Source organism: Neofelis nebulosa, chromosome 15 (genome assembly GCF_028018385.1).
Source record: "Neofelis nebulosa isolate mNeoNeb1 chromosome 15, mNeoNeb1.pri, whole genome shotgun sequence".
NCBI classification, from domain to species: Eukaryota; Metazoa; Chordata; class Mammalia; order Carnivora; family Felidae; genus Neofelis; species Neofelis nebulosa.
Window position 1 is genome coordinate 45,249,161 of NC_080796.1, and position 15,226 is coordinate 45,264,386.

At 40.1% G+C, this 15,226-nt stretch overlaps 1 long non-coding RNA gene across 4 annotated transcripts in view; it reads right to left on the reverse strand.

Moving 5' to 3' along the window:
- The window catches only part of LOC131496187 (uncharacterized), a 172,674-nt gene that overhangs the window by 118,337 nt on the left and 39,111 nt on the right, over positions 1-15,226 (reverse strand). For all 4 annotated transcript variants that reach the window (XR_009254370.1, XR_009254368.1, XR_009254371.1 and 1 more), the window contains 2 exons: positions 12,510-12,603; positions 7,844-9,124 (listed from right to left, as the gene is read on the reverse strand). This is a non-coding gene — a long non-coding RNA (uncharacterized LOC131496187). The remainder of the gene's footprint in view (positions 1-7,843; positions 9,125-12,509; positions 12,604-15,226) is intronic.

The following is a 15,226-nucleotide window of genomic DNA, read 5'->3' on the forward strand; positions in this document are numbered from 1 at the left end:
GAGAAATGGACGGCAATTGAAAGGAAAAAGAAGATGAAGAGGGGTGGAGAGAAAACGGAGGAGCAGGGAGCGGTTTAGTCTTGGCTCTGACACTGACCCTCACAAGCTGCATGACCCAGTGCAAGTTCCTATGAACTCCCAGCTCCCAGCTTTGTATTGAGAACAATTATTTCTGTTTGTAAGGTTGTCATTGAGATCCCTTGTCTCGGTGTGTGACCCAATGAAGATGCTCAACAAATGACAGCTGACAATGTCCTTTTCTATCCATGGGTTCATTTGATTATTTAACTCCTAAATGCGCTGTCTACTGGTCCCATTCTTCCTTGAAGAGCCTATGACAGTCTCCTGTGCACAGTGCACCTTCACAAAAAATTTTTGTGCCTCACCCACAAGTATTTCTCAAATGCTTATATAATAAAAGCTCATGTTTGTTTCTAACTTCATGAAACACTTTCATGTACATTATGTTATTTGAGCCCTTAACCTAGGAGACTGAGTCCTAACACTCCCCACAACCCCTTGAAGGAGGCAGAACAAGGATTACCGTCCCCATCTTACACCTAGAACACTGAAGGTCCCAAAGGCCCAGAGATTTGCCTTAACTCTTGCAGCCAGCAAGTGGGCTGGTCTTCTGCCCAGGAACTCTGGCTCCTTCCTGCTCATCCCAGGCTTCCCCTAGAATATGAGCTTTACAGAAGCTGGCACCATCTAGGACCCAATTCTACCCCCTTTATTTCTGTGGATGGTGAGCATTCGAGTACCAATTATTACCATGTACAGCATAGTGGGGTATTTGAAAAAGAAGATACCATTTCACTCTAATGACCACCTTCCTGCCAGTGGTCAGATTGAAATCCCCCGGGGTGGGAGAGGAAACAGTATTTCAGAAGAAGAAGCACAAATAGCTTCCCTTGTTCTCAGCATTTGATTCCATTTTATTTCCTTTCCCTACTACCGTCTGAAATAAGCATCCAGCAAAGTAGTCATTTTCTGGGGCACCCAGTATGTAATTGTTGAGGAAATAACTGTGCTCCATCTGTCTTAGCTAATTTATTGCCACATACCATGCTGGCCTGAATTGCCGCAGTGACATTGCTGGGTTCAGGTGGAGAACAGGGCACTCCCACTCCCAGTGTTTATGCACAGAGTTTTTACTGAGGGTTGTTTGAATTAAAGATCTCGTGGTTTTTAAAATGGTGCGGGAGGGGCACTGGGGTGGCTCAGTTGGTTAAGGGTCCGACTTCAGCTCAGGTCATGACCTCACGGTTCATAGGTTCGAGCCCTGCGTCGGGCTCTTTGTTGACAGCTCAGAGCCTGGAGCCTGCTTCAGATTCTGTGTCTCCCTCTCTCTCTCTGCCCCTACCCTGCTCATGCTCTGTCTCTCTCAAAAATAAACAAACATTTAAAAAAAGTTTTTTTTTTAAGTGGTGAGGGAGTGAAAACTTTTGTTCTAGATGATTATAGGTTTGACTAAAGAGAAACTTGAAATGGAAGCAAGAGACACAGGCAGAGGTAAAACAGAATGAGCCACTGGATGATCACAAGAATAAAATTTTGCATTTCTAAACTATCTACTTTACAGAGTAGCTCGTTAAACCTTGTAGCTATTAGGTTAGTGCTTACAATTTCTTTTAGATAACACAGAAGTTCCATTTCCTTATTAGTGGAAACTAAGGGCCAGTTAATGGCAATCAACTTGGGGGGGGGGGCACGTTGTACAGCAGTTGGCTCCTGCCCTGAAGAGAAGAATGTCTGAGAAAGCAGGGAGGAAAGACAGAGACCACCAGGGAGTGGCAGAGGTGGCCTGGAGCAGGTGGGGAGCATCAGGCAGGAGGCAAGCTCCCATGACTCATGTAGGACTGTGGTCTCAGAGGTTTGACAAGTGAGTGCAGTGAAAAGCTGGAGAAAAAAGACCACCACTCACTGTGCACCTTCTCCTAGTGAGGGGCAGAGCAGAGGCATGAGAATGTTGATGTGTACCTACCCAGCCACTCGTCTCACAAAGTGGGGCAGTCTCTACACCTGTTTCCTGAAGTTCTACCTAATGGTCCTTCCTGTGGTTCCCATGGGTCCCCATCTTTTTCCCTTCATGTCAACTATTTTGCATTCTTACTTTTAATGCTGCCATAGAGGAAAATTAATAAAATATAAATTTAAAGTATGTGCAAATTACATTTATTTGCTCACTTAAGAAATACTTCCTGAGCCCCTATGATGTATCAACAGAATGTGCCAGGGATACAGCAAATGAAAAGGCAGAGGCAGTCCTGCCCTCTTGGAGATGTGATGTTTGTACTAGGAAGGCAAATACTTAACACTGCTTTAATTTTTAAGGAAGGTCTAATTTTATAAGCAAATCATGTATCTTAAGTATATTAGCAGGAAAAAAAATGTAGTGTTTGAAAGTTATTGACAAAAGAGTATAAGCTTTTACTATGTACTCAAAGGAAACATTCTCTGAGGTTCCTGCTTCTTCCTGGAAGAAATCCACCAGGTGCCATTATAAGGCCCTAACAACCTCCATTATCTTACCTCAAGTATCTTTGATACTATCAGACAGGAGTATTCCAAGCGTGGTCCCGAACCTGCTTCACCTGCATTACTTGGGAACTCCTTAGAAATGCACACTATTCCAGGGGTGTCTGTGGCTCAGTAGGTTCAGCATCAGACCTTGGTTCAGGTCATGATCTCATGGCTCGTGAGTTCAAGCCCCGCCTCAGGCTCTGCACTGACAGCTCAGAGCCTGGAGTCTGCTTCAGATTGTGTCTCCCTCTCTCTCTGTGCCCCTCCCCCCCGTCAAAAATAAATAAACATTAAAAAATTAAGAAAAAAAGGAAGAAAGAAAAACAAATGCCCACTATTTGGCCCCAGTTTCAACCTAACAAATCAGAACTCTAGGGCTAGGGCCCAGAAATCCATGTTTCAATAATCCCACCAGGTAATTCTAATGCACACTACAGTGTGAAAGCCTGTTTGATAAGATAACGTCAATCAAAAGTCATCCCCAGTGGCAAGGCTCTTGACCTCAACAGAGTCTCTAGACCTTATTCCCCACACTTGGAACTGCCTGAACATCACTTATAAGCTGATTTTCATCACCTAATCCTTAGGCAAGAAAAATATGAGGACAAAGTTTGATAGCTCAGCATAAAACAAGCTTTACCAGGGTTATCCTCTCAGCTTTGAATTCTGCTTTGAGCAACCAGGCTCTTTTGTATTCTCCTGAGCAAGCCTTGCCCCATTATCCAGTTTCAGTAAATCTGCCATATTATCTTTTGCTTAACCTCTGCCTTCCATCCCATCTCAATATCTTGATATCTTCATTTCCTAATTACTCTAGGTGACTGCTCTCCCGGCCCTGAAAATGAGGTTCAGGGTCTACAACTCCACACCTGGCTGTCAAACTTTTGTCTGACTCACACTTGCTGTAGGATCCTTTGCCTTCTGGCTGCTGTGCAACCTCTGTGATCAGGGCTGCATCGCCTGTTCAATCTTCCACTTGCCTGTGCCCCGCAGTCTAACACTCCTGAGATTACAGGTGTTCATCACAGTCAGCTGAGAAATCCATTTGGCCCTTGACAAGAGACCTGAAGTATGTTCTGTTTCCAGATCTTAGTGGATAAACACCTTCCTAGAATTCTAGTTGACAAATAAAATTGTATTCTAGGTGATGAAAAGAGAAATAACTGGGTAGAACATTTATTGACAATCCAATAATCTACCTTTCCTTATGGAACAAAAATTACCTTCAAAGTACCACCCTGATTCAATCACCTAGACTGCAATCCCCACAGTTACTGGTAAGGCTCACATCCCTGTCGTACCCTACTGTGTCTCACGGAGTGTCTTACACAATGCACGGCAACATGGTAAGCACTCGATAAATATGTTCTACATAAATGAAGGCATAGTCTATTCCCTTTCTCTTGTTTTCCAGCTAATTTATAAATTAGCTTAGTCATCATTCTCACATGCTTATTAAGTACCATCATGGGAAACATTAGGGCCGAGACTGACTGTTGATTGCACAAAGAGAACAAAGAGAGGGGAGAGGGTTCATTTAAAACATGCACACTGTCTTGGGGGCCAGACAACTGGATTTCTCTCATGGCTTAGCCACTGGTTATCTAAGTTACCTGAGCATGTAGCATAAGATGTCTCAATTGCCTCATCTGCAAAAGGATGAGATTGGATTATATAGTCTCAAAATCTCCTTCTGGCTCTATCATTCTAGGACCTTACAGTGGACCAAAGTCCCCTGGTTTTTAATTTTTAGAATAGATTCAACACAGAAGTTGCTGACATGCTCCATAACTTATTATATTTCATTACAGTGCATAAAGGTAATTATTTTTCTAATATAAGTAAGAGACATAATTTGCTTTAAAAATGGATATTCCCTTCAAATTTGAAATAGACTACAGATAGTCTTGCTCAAGGGTATAGAGGTTGGCTGATCTTGGCTGCAGACTCTGAAATGGGTTTAGGTCTGCTTCACACGTCTCCTCCTTCTCTTTGGATCAGCAGCTACCTGAGGATGTTCTTGTGTTAACTGGTAGAAGCACAAGAAGCCAAGTCAAATCACACAGGAAAATTTAAAACCTCTGTTTGCATCACAGCCACTGATATTCACTCTACTGACCAGGACACGAAAAGATGTTCAACATCATTAAGCCATTAGGGAAATGAAAACCAAAGCGATAAGATACAACTTCACACCCACTAGGATGACTATAATCAAAATGACAGATTATAATAATATGGTTGAAGATATGGAGGAACTGGAATCCTCAAACATTACTGAAGAAATATAAAATGGTACATCTACTGGAGAAAAAAGATTGGCAATTCTCCAAAATAGAGGTGTCTTATGGTTCGATGCTATCCCTATGTATATACTCAAGAGAACTGAAAACATTTGCTCATATAAAAACTTGTACATGAATGCTCCCAACAGCTTTATTCACAACAGCCAAATGGTGGAAACAAGCAAAATGTCCATTAACAAATAAACAAAATGTGGCATACCCATACAATGGAATATTATTTGACCATAAAAAGAAATGAAGTCTTAGTTCATGCTGCAGCCTACATAAGTCTTTAAAACACTGTAGTGAGTAAAAGAAGCCAGACACAAAAGACCACGTAACATATGATTCTATATGACATGTCCAAAATAGATGGACATATCTTTCTTATAAAGACAGAAAGTAGATTAGTGGCGGCTTGGAGTTGGGGGAGGGTGGAATAGGCAGAGACTGCTGACTAGTATATGGTTCCTTTCTGGGGTAATGAAAATGTCCCTAATTAGATGACAGTAAGGGTTGCACATTTTCATGAATATGCTAAAAGCCACTGAACTGTACACTTTAAAATGGTGAAGTTTATGGTATATGAATTACGTTTCAATAAAAAATAAGATTAGAGTTTCAATGAGTAAAGTAAATCAATGAGATAAGAAGTAAATCAATGAGATAAGAAAATATGTATGTTCTGCCTATTCTAGAAGGAGGGACTGTGAAGCCACACAGTAAAGGCTTCAATGTATGGTCCATAATTAAAAGGATTGAAGAAGTGGAAAATTAATCCAGCATACTAAAAATAATGTTCTGTATTTTCATAAATTTTAAGCATATTTTCAAAGCTTAAAAAGCAGAGAGGAATTCTCAGCAGAGATAAACTTGGAAATGCCCAACATTAATAATATATATTTGCCTAAAAATAAATTATATATAAATATATATATATATTTTTAGATACATATATAGATAGATCTCCTGTAGAAATCCTGCTTTCAGGAGCTTCTTGAAACAAGGTGGAAACAAACCATCAAACATCAGTAATGAGGGATGAGAAACAATTGGAATTTGTGAAGCATCTGAATTATAAACATTCTTGAAGTACAGTTTCATTCCTTTCAAATTCAAACAACATAAACTAATCTGGAGAAAAAAAACACCTGGTAGAAATCTTTAGAAAATTAGTTTAATGAGATTTCAAATTGCAATTAGCACATCAATTATCCATATATAAATTGTGTTTCTACAGTGCTTAGTGGAATTTTTTAAGTGCCTCAAACCATGTATTCTGTTGAACAACTTAAAAATTTCCTCCTACCCTCAGGTCTTGTTTACATATTTAATGTGTGCTATCTACAAATTAAGTGTTTGCTCATGCACCCTAATGTTTATAGCAGCATTATCAACAGCCAAAGTATGGAAAGAGCCACAACGTCCATCGATGGATGAATGGATAAAGAAGATGTGGTGTATACACACACACACACACACACACACATATATATACACACATATATATACACACACATATATAATGGAGTATTACTCAGCAATCAAAAAGAATGAAATCTTGCCATTTGCAACTCCGTGGATGGAACTGGAGGGTATTATGCTAAGTGCAATTAGTCAGAGAAAAACAAATATCACATGACTTCACTCATATGAGGACTTTAAAATACAAAACAGATGAACAAAAGGGAAAGCAAAAATAATATAAAAACAGGGAGGGGGACAAAACATAAGAGACTCTTAAATATGGAGAACAAACAGAGGGTTACTGGAGGGGTTGTGGGAGGGGAGATGGGCTAAATGGGTAAGGGGCATTAAAGAATCTGAAATCCTTGTTGCACCATATGCTAACTTGGATATAAATTAAAAAAATAAATTAAATTTAAAAAAAGAAAAAAAATTAAGTATTTGCTTAGCAAAATAAACCTCAGTACTACGCTCCTAACTCAACCATCACCAGTTGAAAGTCACTCAAGTTCCAATTTCATTTGATCTTCCTCATGATACATCATGGTAAAGCAGTGAATGGCAATAAAAAGGGATTTTAAATTCGAGTCTCAGAATTAAAGTGCCTGAATGTTCTGATTCTACATATGCAGCTAACGCTCTTTTCTATACACCAGGCTTACAGTGGCCCATGTTAATGTACACCTGAAAAACAAAAGGCCCTCCTACACAGAAATTCCTCTGTGAAGTACAACTCATTAACTCTTCTTAGCTTTATCTAAAACTGACCTGATCAGGTTACAGTTAAACTCATACCTCTCTCATCTCGCCATAACCAAAATATCCTAGGTAATCAGAAGCACAAGTGAAAACTATCAACATGTTCCAAAGGAATCATTCTTTGGTTTGAGATTCCAGAGAAACAATACATACAACCTCCCCACACACACAATCCTACTAAATTGCAGTTACTACCTTCCCATTTACTGCTCAAAACTCTTCAGAAGGGGGTGCACCATGGACGACAAAATCCTTGATTTCGTTGGATACCAGGGAAGAAAAAAGAGAGGCAGCAAAAATGTGCACTACAGACGAGACAGAGAAGTGTGGGAAAAGAGCAATGAATGGGTTAGAAGTAATTCTTGGGCAGAAGCAAGACAAGAATAGAGTGAAAACCAAGAAGAGAAGGAACACAAGAAAAAAAAATCATGGGATGGGTTAAACAGGTTAAGGGGATTATGAGTACACTTATGAGCACTGAGGTATTGTATAGAATTGCTGAATCACTATCTTGGACACCTGAAGCTAATATAATACAGTTAACTATACTGGATTGATAATAATTAATTAATTAATAGATGAATAAATAAATAAATAAATAGAAAAGGCTATTCCTCTGACAGTAGGCAAAGCAAAGAGAAGCTAAAAGAAAGAAAAGGGACAGAAACTTAAAACTGAGGAACAAGATATGCAATATTTTATAAGCAAAATTTGGGCAAAGTATCTGACTTCATATGGTAAAAATGGTATCTGTGGAATAAATAAATGAGCATCTAACTCTGAAGCAACAGCAATAAAAGCAAACTCACCATTTCATCTCCAAAACTCATTCTTTGCTGATGTCCTTTCTTCTGTTAATAGTGTCATCCTTTTAGGGGCACCTGGGTGGCTCAGCCGGTTAAGCTCCTGGCTCTGGATTTCCACTGGGGTCATGGTCTCACTATTGGTAGGATCGAGCCCCATGTCAGGCTCTGCCCGGACAGCAAAAAGTCTGCTTGGGATTCTCTCTCCTTCTCTCTTTGTCCCTCCCACCTCGCTCTCACGCATGTGTGCACGCTCTCTCTCTCTCAAAATAAATTAAAAAAACATTTTTTAATAGTCATTGTTCTCTCAGCTCCCCAAGCTCTTAAAATCCTAGAATCATCTCTACTATTCACTTTGCTTCTCCAGTGCCAGCTTCAATCACTGGAGCATAATTAATCGTTTCTTCATCAGGTCTCCTTTACCCACCTTTTCTGTCCACTCTGACCAACTCAATGCATATCTCAATTATGGACTCAAATTACCCTGCACCCGCACTAGTAATTGAAGATAGTTCTTGCCTTCAACGAGTTCAAATGAGACATATAAACAAATATAAGTTGGCCCTTGAATAATGCGGGTTTCAACTGCAACAATCCACCAATAAGCCAGAATTTTTCTTTTTTTCTGCACAAAATTTTATTGTCTCCATTTGGTCCGCAGCTTTGAAGAAGGTTCCAGGGTGGTTGAAAAGCCTCCTAGTGACTGCAGGGATAGGCTCAGGCAAAAGCCCTGACACCGTGGGGCTCCAGAGGTTCCCAGTGGCAACTGAGGGTGAGCCTTTCCAAGAGACACTCACCCAGCCCCGCCTGGAGGCCAGCCAGCCTGCACAGTCAAGTTTTTGCCCATCTTCTTGAACAGTTTCCTCTCCTCATCCAGGAAATGGTTCTCCAGGAAGTCACAGAGATGGGGGTCTGCCCGGGGACAGGCAGGACATGCACAGTTCAGTACATGCAGCTTCAGGTCCTTCTCCGTCCAGGGCCATGGCGGCTTCCATGATGTCCGCGGTTTCTGACTGTCCTGAAAGACAGCACAGCCACAGAGCTGGTTTGTTAAGGTCAAGGGACACGTGGCACCCTCTGGCGGAAAAAAATGGCCCATGCTCTCAACATCCACATCCTCCAGGTGGAAACAGTAGCGTAGAGAAAGGTAGGTGCCCAGGTCCTTGGATGCACACTGATCAGGTGGTCCATGGAGCCTTCACCTCCGTGGAGTAATTTTGATGAATGTGATCGTTCACGGTTGATCAGCAATGAGGTGCTAAGCTCAAGAAACAGTGTTGGCTTGCCCTGGAGATAGAAGATGGTAAGAAGATGCCTTCAGAGGTTTCAACTGGAAAAGAAGTTGGAAGGGTGGTGGGGGGCTGGAAGAAGCTATTCCCTGGATGTGTTCCCTCCCAACACTGTTGAAGCAAGAGACAGATCCTGTGGATCTGCCTACACATAGATTTTTTTATAGTACACTAGTGTAAGTGTATATTATCTTCCTTATAATTTTCTTAATAACATTCTTTTCTCTTACTTTGTGATAAGAATACAATATATAATACATATAACACACAAAATATGTTAGACTGTTTATATTATCAACAAGGCTTTCAGTCAACAGTAGGCTATTAGTAGTTAAGTTTTGGAGAGGTCAAAATTTATACCCAGATTTTTTATGTGAGGGGGTAGTTTCGGTGTCCCTCACCCCCTGCCCCCAACCTTGTTAAAGGGTCAGCTATAATACAGTGTGAGAAAAATGCCTGAGAAACTCATAATTTAATTATAAGTCTCCCCTAATCTCACTATCCCTAGCCTCTTCCCTTTTTTTTTTTTTGAGAGTTCATGAGCATTTAATAGCACTTCCTGTTTAGACATACCATTTCTTTTACATCATTATTTACTTATTTATTTATTACTAAACATGAATTCAAGGCAAGTATGCAGTTTCTTTTATACTAAAGCAAATCAGGAAATGAAGACAAAATTGCCATCATCTAATGTTAATCTCCAGAGGGGCACCTGGGTGGCTCAGATGGTTAAGCGTCCCACTCTTGATTTCAGCTCAGGTCATGATTTCATGGTTTGTGTGATCCAGCCTTGCAATATCAGGCTCTGCACTCATAGGGCAGAGCCTGCTTGGGATTCTCTCTCTCCCGCTCTCTCTGTCCCTCCCCCACTTGTGCACCTGTTCTCTCTCTCTCTCTCAAAATAAATAAATAAGCTATAATTTAAAAATGCTAACATCCAGAGAACAACATCTCCACAAAGTTGGCCTGAAGACACTCAGATTCTACCAGTTTTTGAGATGTTCCATATTTAGGTAGTATAGACACTGCAGTTACTTTTAAGCTTTTTCTTTTTTTTTTTTATTTTTTTTAATGTTTTTATTTTATTTTTGAGACAGAGAGAGACAGAGCACAAGCAGGGAAGGGGCAGAGAGAGAGGGAGACACAGAATCCGAAGCAGGCTCCAGGCTCTGAGCTGTCAGCACAGAACCCGACGCGGGGCTCGAACTCACAGACTGTCAGATCATGACCTGAGCAAAAGTTGGACACTTGACCCACTGGACCGCCCAGGTGCCCCACTTCCAAGCTTTTTCTGAAGTCATTATTTGGATCTTTGCAAAAAGGTTTTTCTCCTACTTGGCAGCAGATGAACACACATCCTTCACTAGCAAACTTCAGCCCCTCTCCTAAGACTGGTTCAGCCTGTGCACAGTTGGACATCAGCCATTCCCTCCAGCATCCTTAGAGCGAGTAAAGTTGGCAAAAATTGTCTTGCCACTGTGCTGCTCCATAGCCAGTTGCCATCATGAGGGCACATGACCACAGGGTCTCTGGGTGACACCACCAGGGGCTGGGGCCCCATAAGCCTCTTCCCTTTTAGATAATATTTTTAGCTAATCTATCCTGAAGGATTATGTGCCAGGCATGTATGAAAGGACCAAGCATTTTACATACTTCCTCTCATTTACTCCTCACAATAACCCTAGAGATAGGTGGTATTATTATTCAACACCTCCATTTTAAAAATAGAGCAACAGTATTTTTCACCACAATGAAAAATAAAACTTAATTAATAAATTAAGTTCTTTAATGAGGGAACTAAGGCTCAGAATGGATAAAGTATTTGCCAAAGTTTATACAGCAAATAAATAGTCAAGGCTATGGTTCTGATTCTATACCCATGCTCTTTACCTCTGTGCTATATACTGTATATTATCACCAGATTCGCTTTCTTTTTTTCTAGTGCTTATTTTATTTTTGAGAGAGAGAGTGAGAACACGGAGGGGCAGAGAGAGAGAGAGAGACAAAGGATTCAAATCAGGCTCTGCTCTGAGAGTGGAGAGTCCAATGTGGGGCTTAAACTCACCAACCATGAGATAACGACCTGCGTCAGACACTTAACCAACTAAGCCACCCAGGCACCCCCCAGATTCATTTTCTTAAAGTATTCTGTCACTCTCTTTTCCAAAACACATTTCCCACAGGATCAAATCTTTAGCAATTTTCAAGGCCCTTATCACCTAACCACAGCCTCTTTTACTAACTTTACTATTGCCAATACAAACTCCCTCTTCTTCCGAATGAACTCTACACACTCCCATACATACCAGCTCATTCTAATCCATTCCTCTCCCCAAACCTGATGTGGCCTCCACCTCTCCAACCATTTAAATCCCGCCTATGATTCAAGACCCACTCTAAGTCATACCTTCTCCATAAAAACATTCTCAATCAGCAAAAGCTCACCCTCAGGGCCCTCTTCTCCGAAATCTCAAACTTCACTATGTGTACCATTAACTTGATACATAATTATAGACTGCATTTGATTGCTTTTTAATTTACAAGCATCTAAACTTTAGGAGCACCTGGATGGCTCAGTCAGTTAAGTGTCCAACTCTTGATTTCCAATCAGGTCATTGTTTCATGGTTCGTGAGATGGAGCCCCAGGTCAGGCTCTGCACTGACAATGCGGAGCGTGCTTGGTATTCTCTCTCTCCTCTCTCTCTCTGCCCCTTCCCCTGCTCACTCTCTCTCTCTTTCTCAAAAATAAATAAATAAACATTAAAAAAATTTAAACGTTACCTGTGAACTCCAACAATGATCCTAATCTCAGCATTTCTTTATATCCCCTACTTATGCCTTTTTTTTTTTAACATTCACTTATTTTTAAGAAGAGACACAGAGTGTGACTGGGGGAGGGGCAGAGAGAGAGGGAGACACAGAATCTGAAGCAGACTCCAGGTTCTGAGCTGTCAGCACAGAGTCAGATGCGCACTCAAACACCAACCACAAGATCATGACCTGAACCAAAGTCAGACACTTACCCGACTAAGCCACCCAGCTTCCCCCTACCTATGCCTTTAATAAAGAAGGAGCTTAACAAGTGAATACTAGGACATCAATAAATGACTCATAACTCAGCTAATACTTTGGGGGGTTATAGGAATTGGAAATATAAAGATTAGCGCTTGTTGAAAATCAAATGCATATAAGCAAGGAAAATGTCACAAATATAGCTCTTAAGCACATACACTAACTTTTAATTAATTTTCCAGTAGACACAAGTGTATTTTAGTATTTTAGCATAAGCACACTGATGTAAAAACAAAAAAAAATAACAGTCTAAAATACTATTAAGCCACTAAGCTATACATTTTTAATAATACTAAAAGGGAATTAACCCAACTCAAATATCTTGTCAGAATCTAGATATCAGAAGAAAAGGAAAACTGAGGAATCACTGGGAAGAGATACTTCTCTTACTCCATGGAGGACCTAAGAGAGATAAGAGTAAGATATAAGAACTCCCCTGCACAACAATGTGCTTCTGAGAAAAATTATAGAACCATTTACTTTGAAAGTCTCTAAAAATATGGATATAGGAATAATCTTTGCAAACATCCAGATCATGGATTCATTGATTTCCCAAATCAAATCTCAAAATGATTTATTTTTCCAAAGTATTCTTTTTCCTAAGAACAAAACAGCAGAGTTAGAGACTTTTAAGGTCATGTCCAACACCATAACCATCCGACCTCTCTTTCTTTCCTGCTGGTGACTCTCCCTCCTAAGCTTTGGAAGAACTTGATCTTTCTAATGATGCATCCAACATCCATTAACCCAAAAACAGTGTTAGCTGAGTTATGGACCTCTTAAAATTCCCTGTGGTGTAATGGCAAATTCTGGCTCTGGTCCTCTATAGAATGACACATGTTCAAGCTGTAGTCAGAATGATGAAATGTATGCCATGTAAATGGAGCCTACTTTTTGCGTAATATCAATACTTTCTATTTACACTGATAATACCTTATTCAATCTGCACAATATATTGCTATTTAGTCTCTCTTGGAAACAGTTTGCTTTATGATTCATTAAGTAGTTAAGGTTGCTCTTTCACAACAAGAAGGATGCATTCGTGCCCCTCAACTACACTCTAAGAGTCATGAGTATTTAAATTAGGACATTATAGCCAAACTAAATAGCATATTTATTGTAGTCCTTGTCATTTTTAACCTGAAAAGGTATTGTTCCCTGACACACAGGATAAGAAACAGAATGGTGTGGTTAAAAAAAAAAAAATGTGGTATTGGAGGCAGAAGATCCTAGAGGCCAAATTCCAGCTCTACTACTTATTTCTTGTGTAACTTTGAACAACGTACTTAGCCCCTCTAAGATTCAATATTTTCTTTCTTTTTCTTTTTTTAAGTAGGCTGTACACCCAGCACAAAGCCCAGTGTTCGGCTTGAACTAATGACCCTGAGATCAAGACCTAAGCTGAGATCAAGAGTCAGATGCTTGAGGGGCGCCTGGGTGGCTTGGTCAGTTAAGCGACTGACTTCGGCTCAGGTCATGATCTCACGGTCCGTGGGTTCGAGCCCCACGTCGGGCTCTGTGCTGACAGCTCAGAGCCTGGAGCCTGCTTCGGATTCTGTGTCTCCCTCTCTCTCTGCCCCTCCCCTATTCATGCTCTGTATCTCTCGGTCTCAAAAATAAATAAACGTTAAAAAAAAATTTTTTTTTTAAAAAAAGAGTCAGATGCTTGTGGTGCCTGGGTGGCTCAGTCGGTTAAGCATCCAACTTCAGCTCAGGTCATGATTTCACAGTTTGGGGGTTCAAGCCCCCTGTCAGGCTTTATGCTAGCAGCTCATAGCCTGGATCCTGCTTCAGATTCTGTCTCTCCCTCTCTCTCTCTGCCCACACCCCCCCACTCGCACTCTGTCTCTCAGAAATAAACTTTAAAAAAATTTTTTTTCAAAAATAAAGAACACTAATTCAAAGGGATACACACTGCTTGTGTTTATTGCAACATTACTGAACCAGCCCAAGTGTCCATCAGTTGATGAAAGTATAGAAGATGTTGTATATATATTTATATACATTATATATACATATAATGGATTATTCAGTCATTAAAAAATACTGAAATCTTGCCATTTGCAACAATATGAATTGACCTAGAGAGTTACAATGCTAAGTAAAGTAAGTCAGAGAAAGACAAACACCGTATGATTTCACTCATATGTAGAATTTAAGGGGTGCCTGGGTGTCTCAATCAGTGGCTGAGCTGTCTGTGCTACAGCTCAGAGCCTGCAGCTTGCTTTGAATTCTATATCTCCCTCTCTCACTGCCCCTCTCAACCCATGCTCTGTCTCTGTCTCTCAAAAATGAATAAACGTTTAAAAAATTTTTTGTTTAAATAAATAAATAATTTAAGAAACAAAAACAAATGAGCAAAGGGGAAAAAATAAGACAGAGAGAGACAAATCAAGAAATACTCTTAACTGTAGAGAACAATCTGGCATTACCACAAGGGAGGTGGGTGGAGGGATGGGCTAAATAGGTGATGGGGATTAAAGAGATGAGTGCAGGGTGGTGTATGGAAGTACTGAATAATTATATTGTACACCTGAAACTAATATACAACTGTACGTTAACTAACTGGAATTAAAATAAAAACTTAAAAAAAAAATGAGCCATTAACTGCCCAGAACAATGGATGAAAACAGACCATATTATGGCACATGAATATGCAACTTAAGAACCCTGGAACAATTAAAAGATTCACCAGAAAGAGAAAGGAAAAGAAAAAGAGGGGAGAAAGGAGATCCATATGAATGATTTTGAACTTCTCAACAATCCTGGAAGCTAGATGACAATGGCATTCTATGCTGAGATGTTCAATCAAGCACTATTTTTAAACATACCAAATTTATTAGATGGAGGTAAAGCAGTGCTTAGAGGGAAATTTTTAGCTGTAACACCAAAATTGTAAAAACCTCAAATCAACATGTAAACCTCCACCTTAAGAAACTGGAAACAGAAGAGCAAACCAAACTGAAAGCAATAGAAGGAAGGAAATAAGAGACATTAGGATAGAAATCAATGAAATAGAAAATAG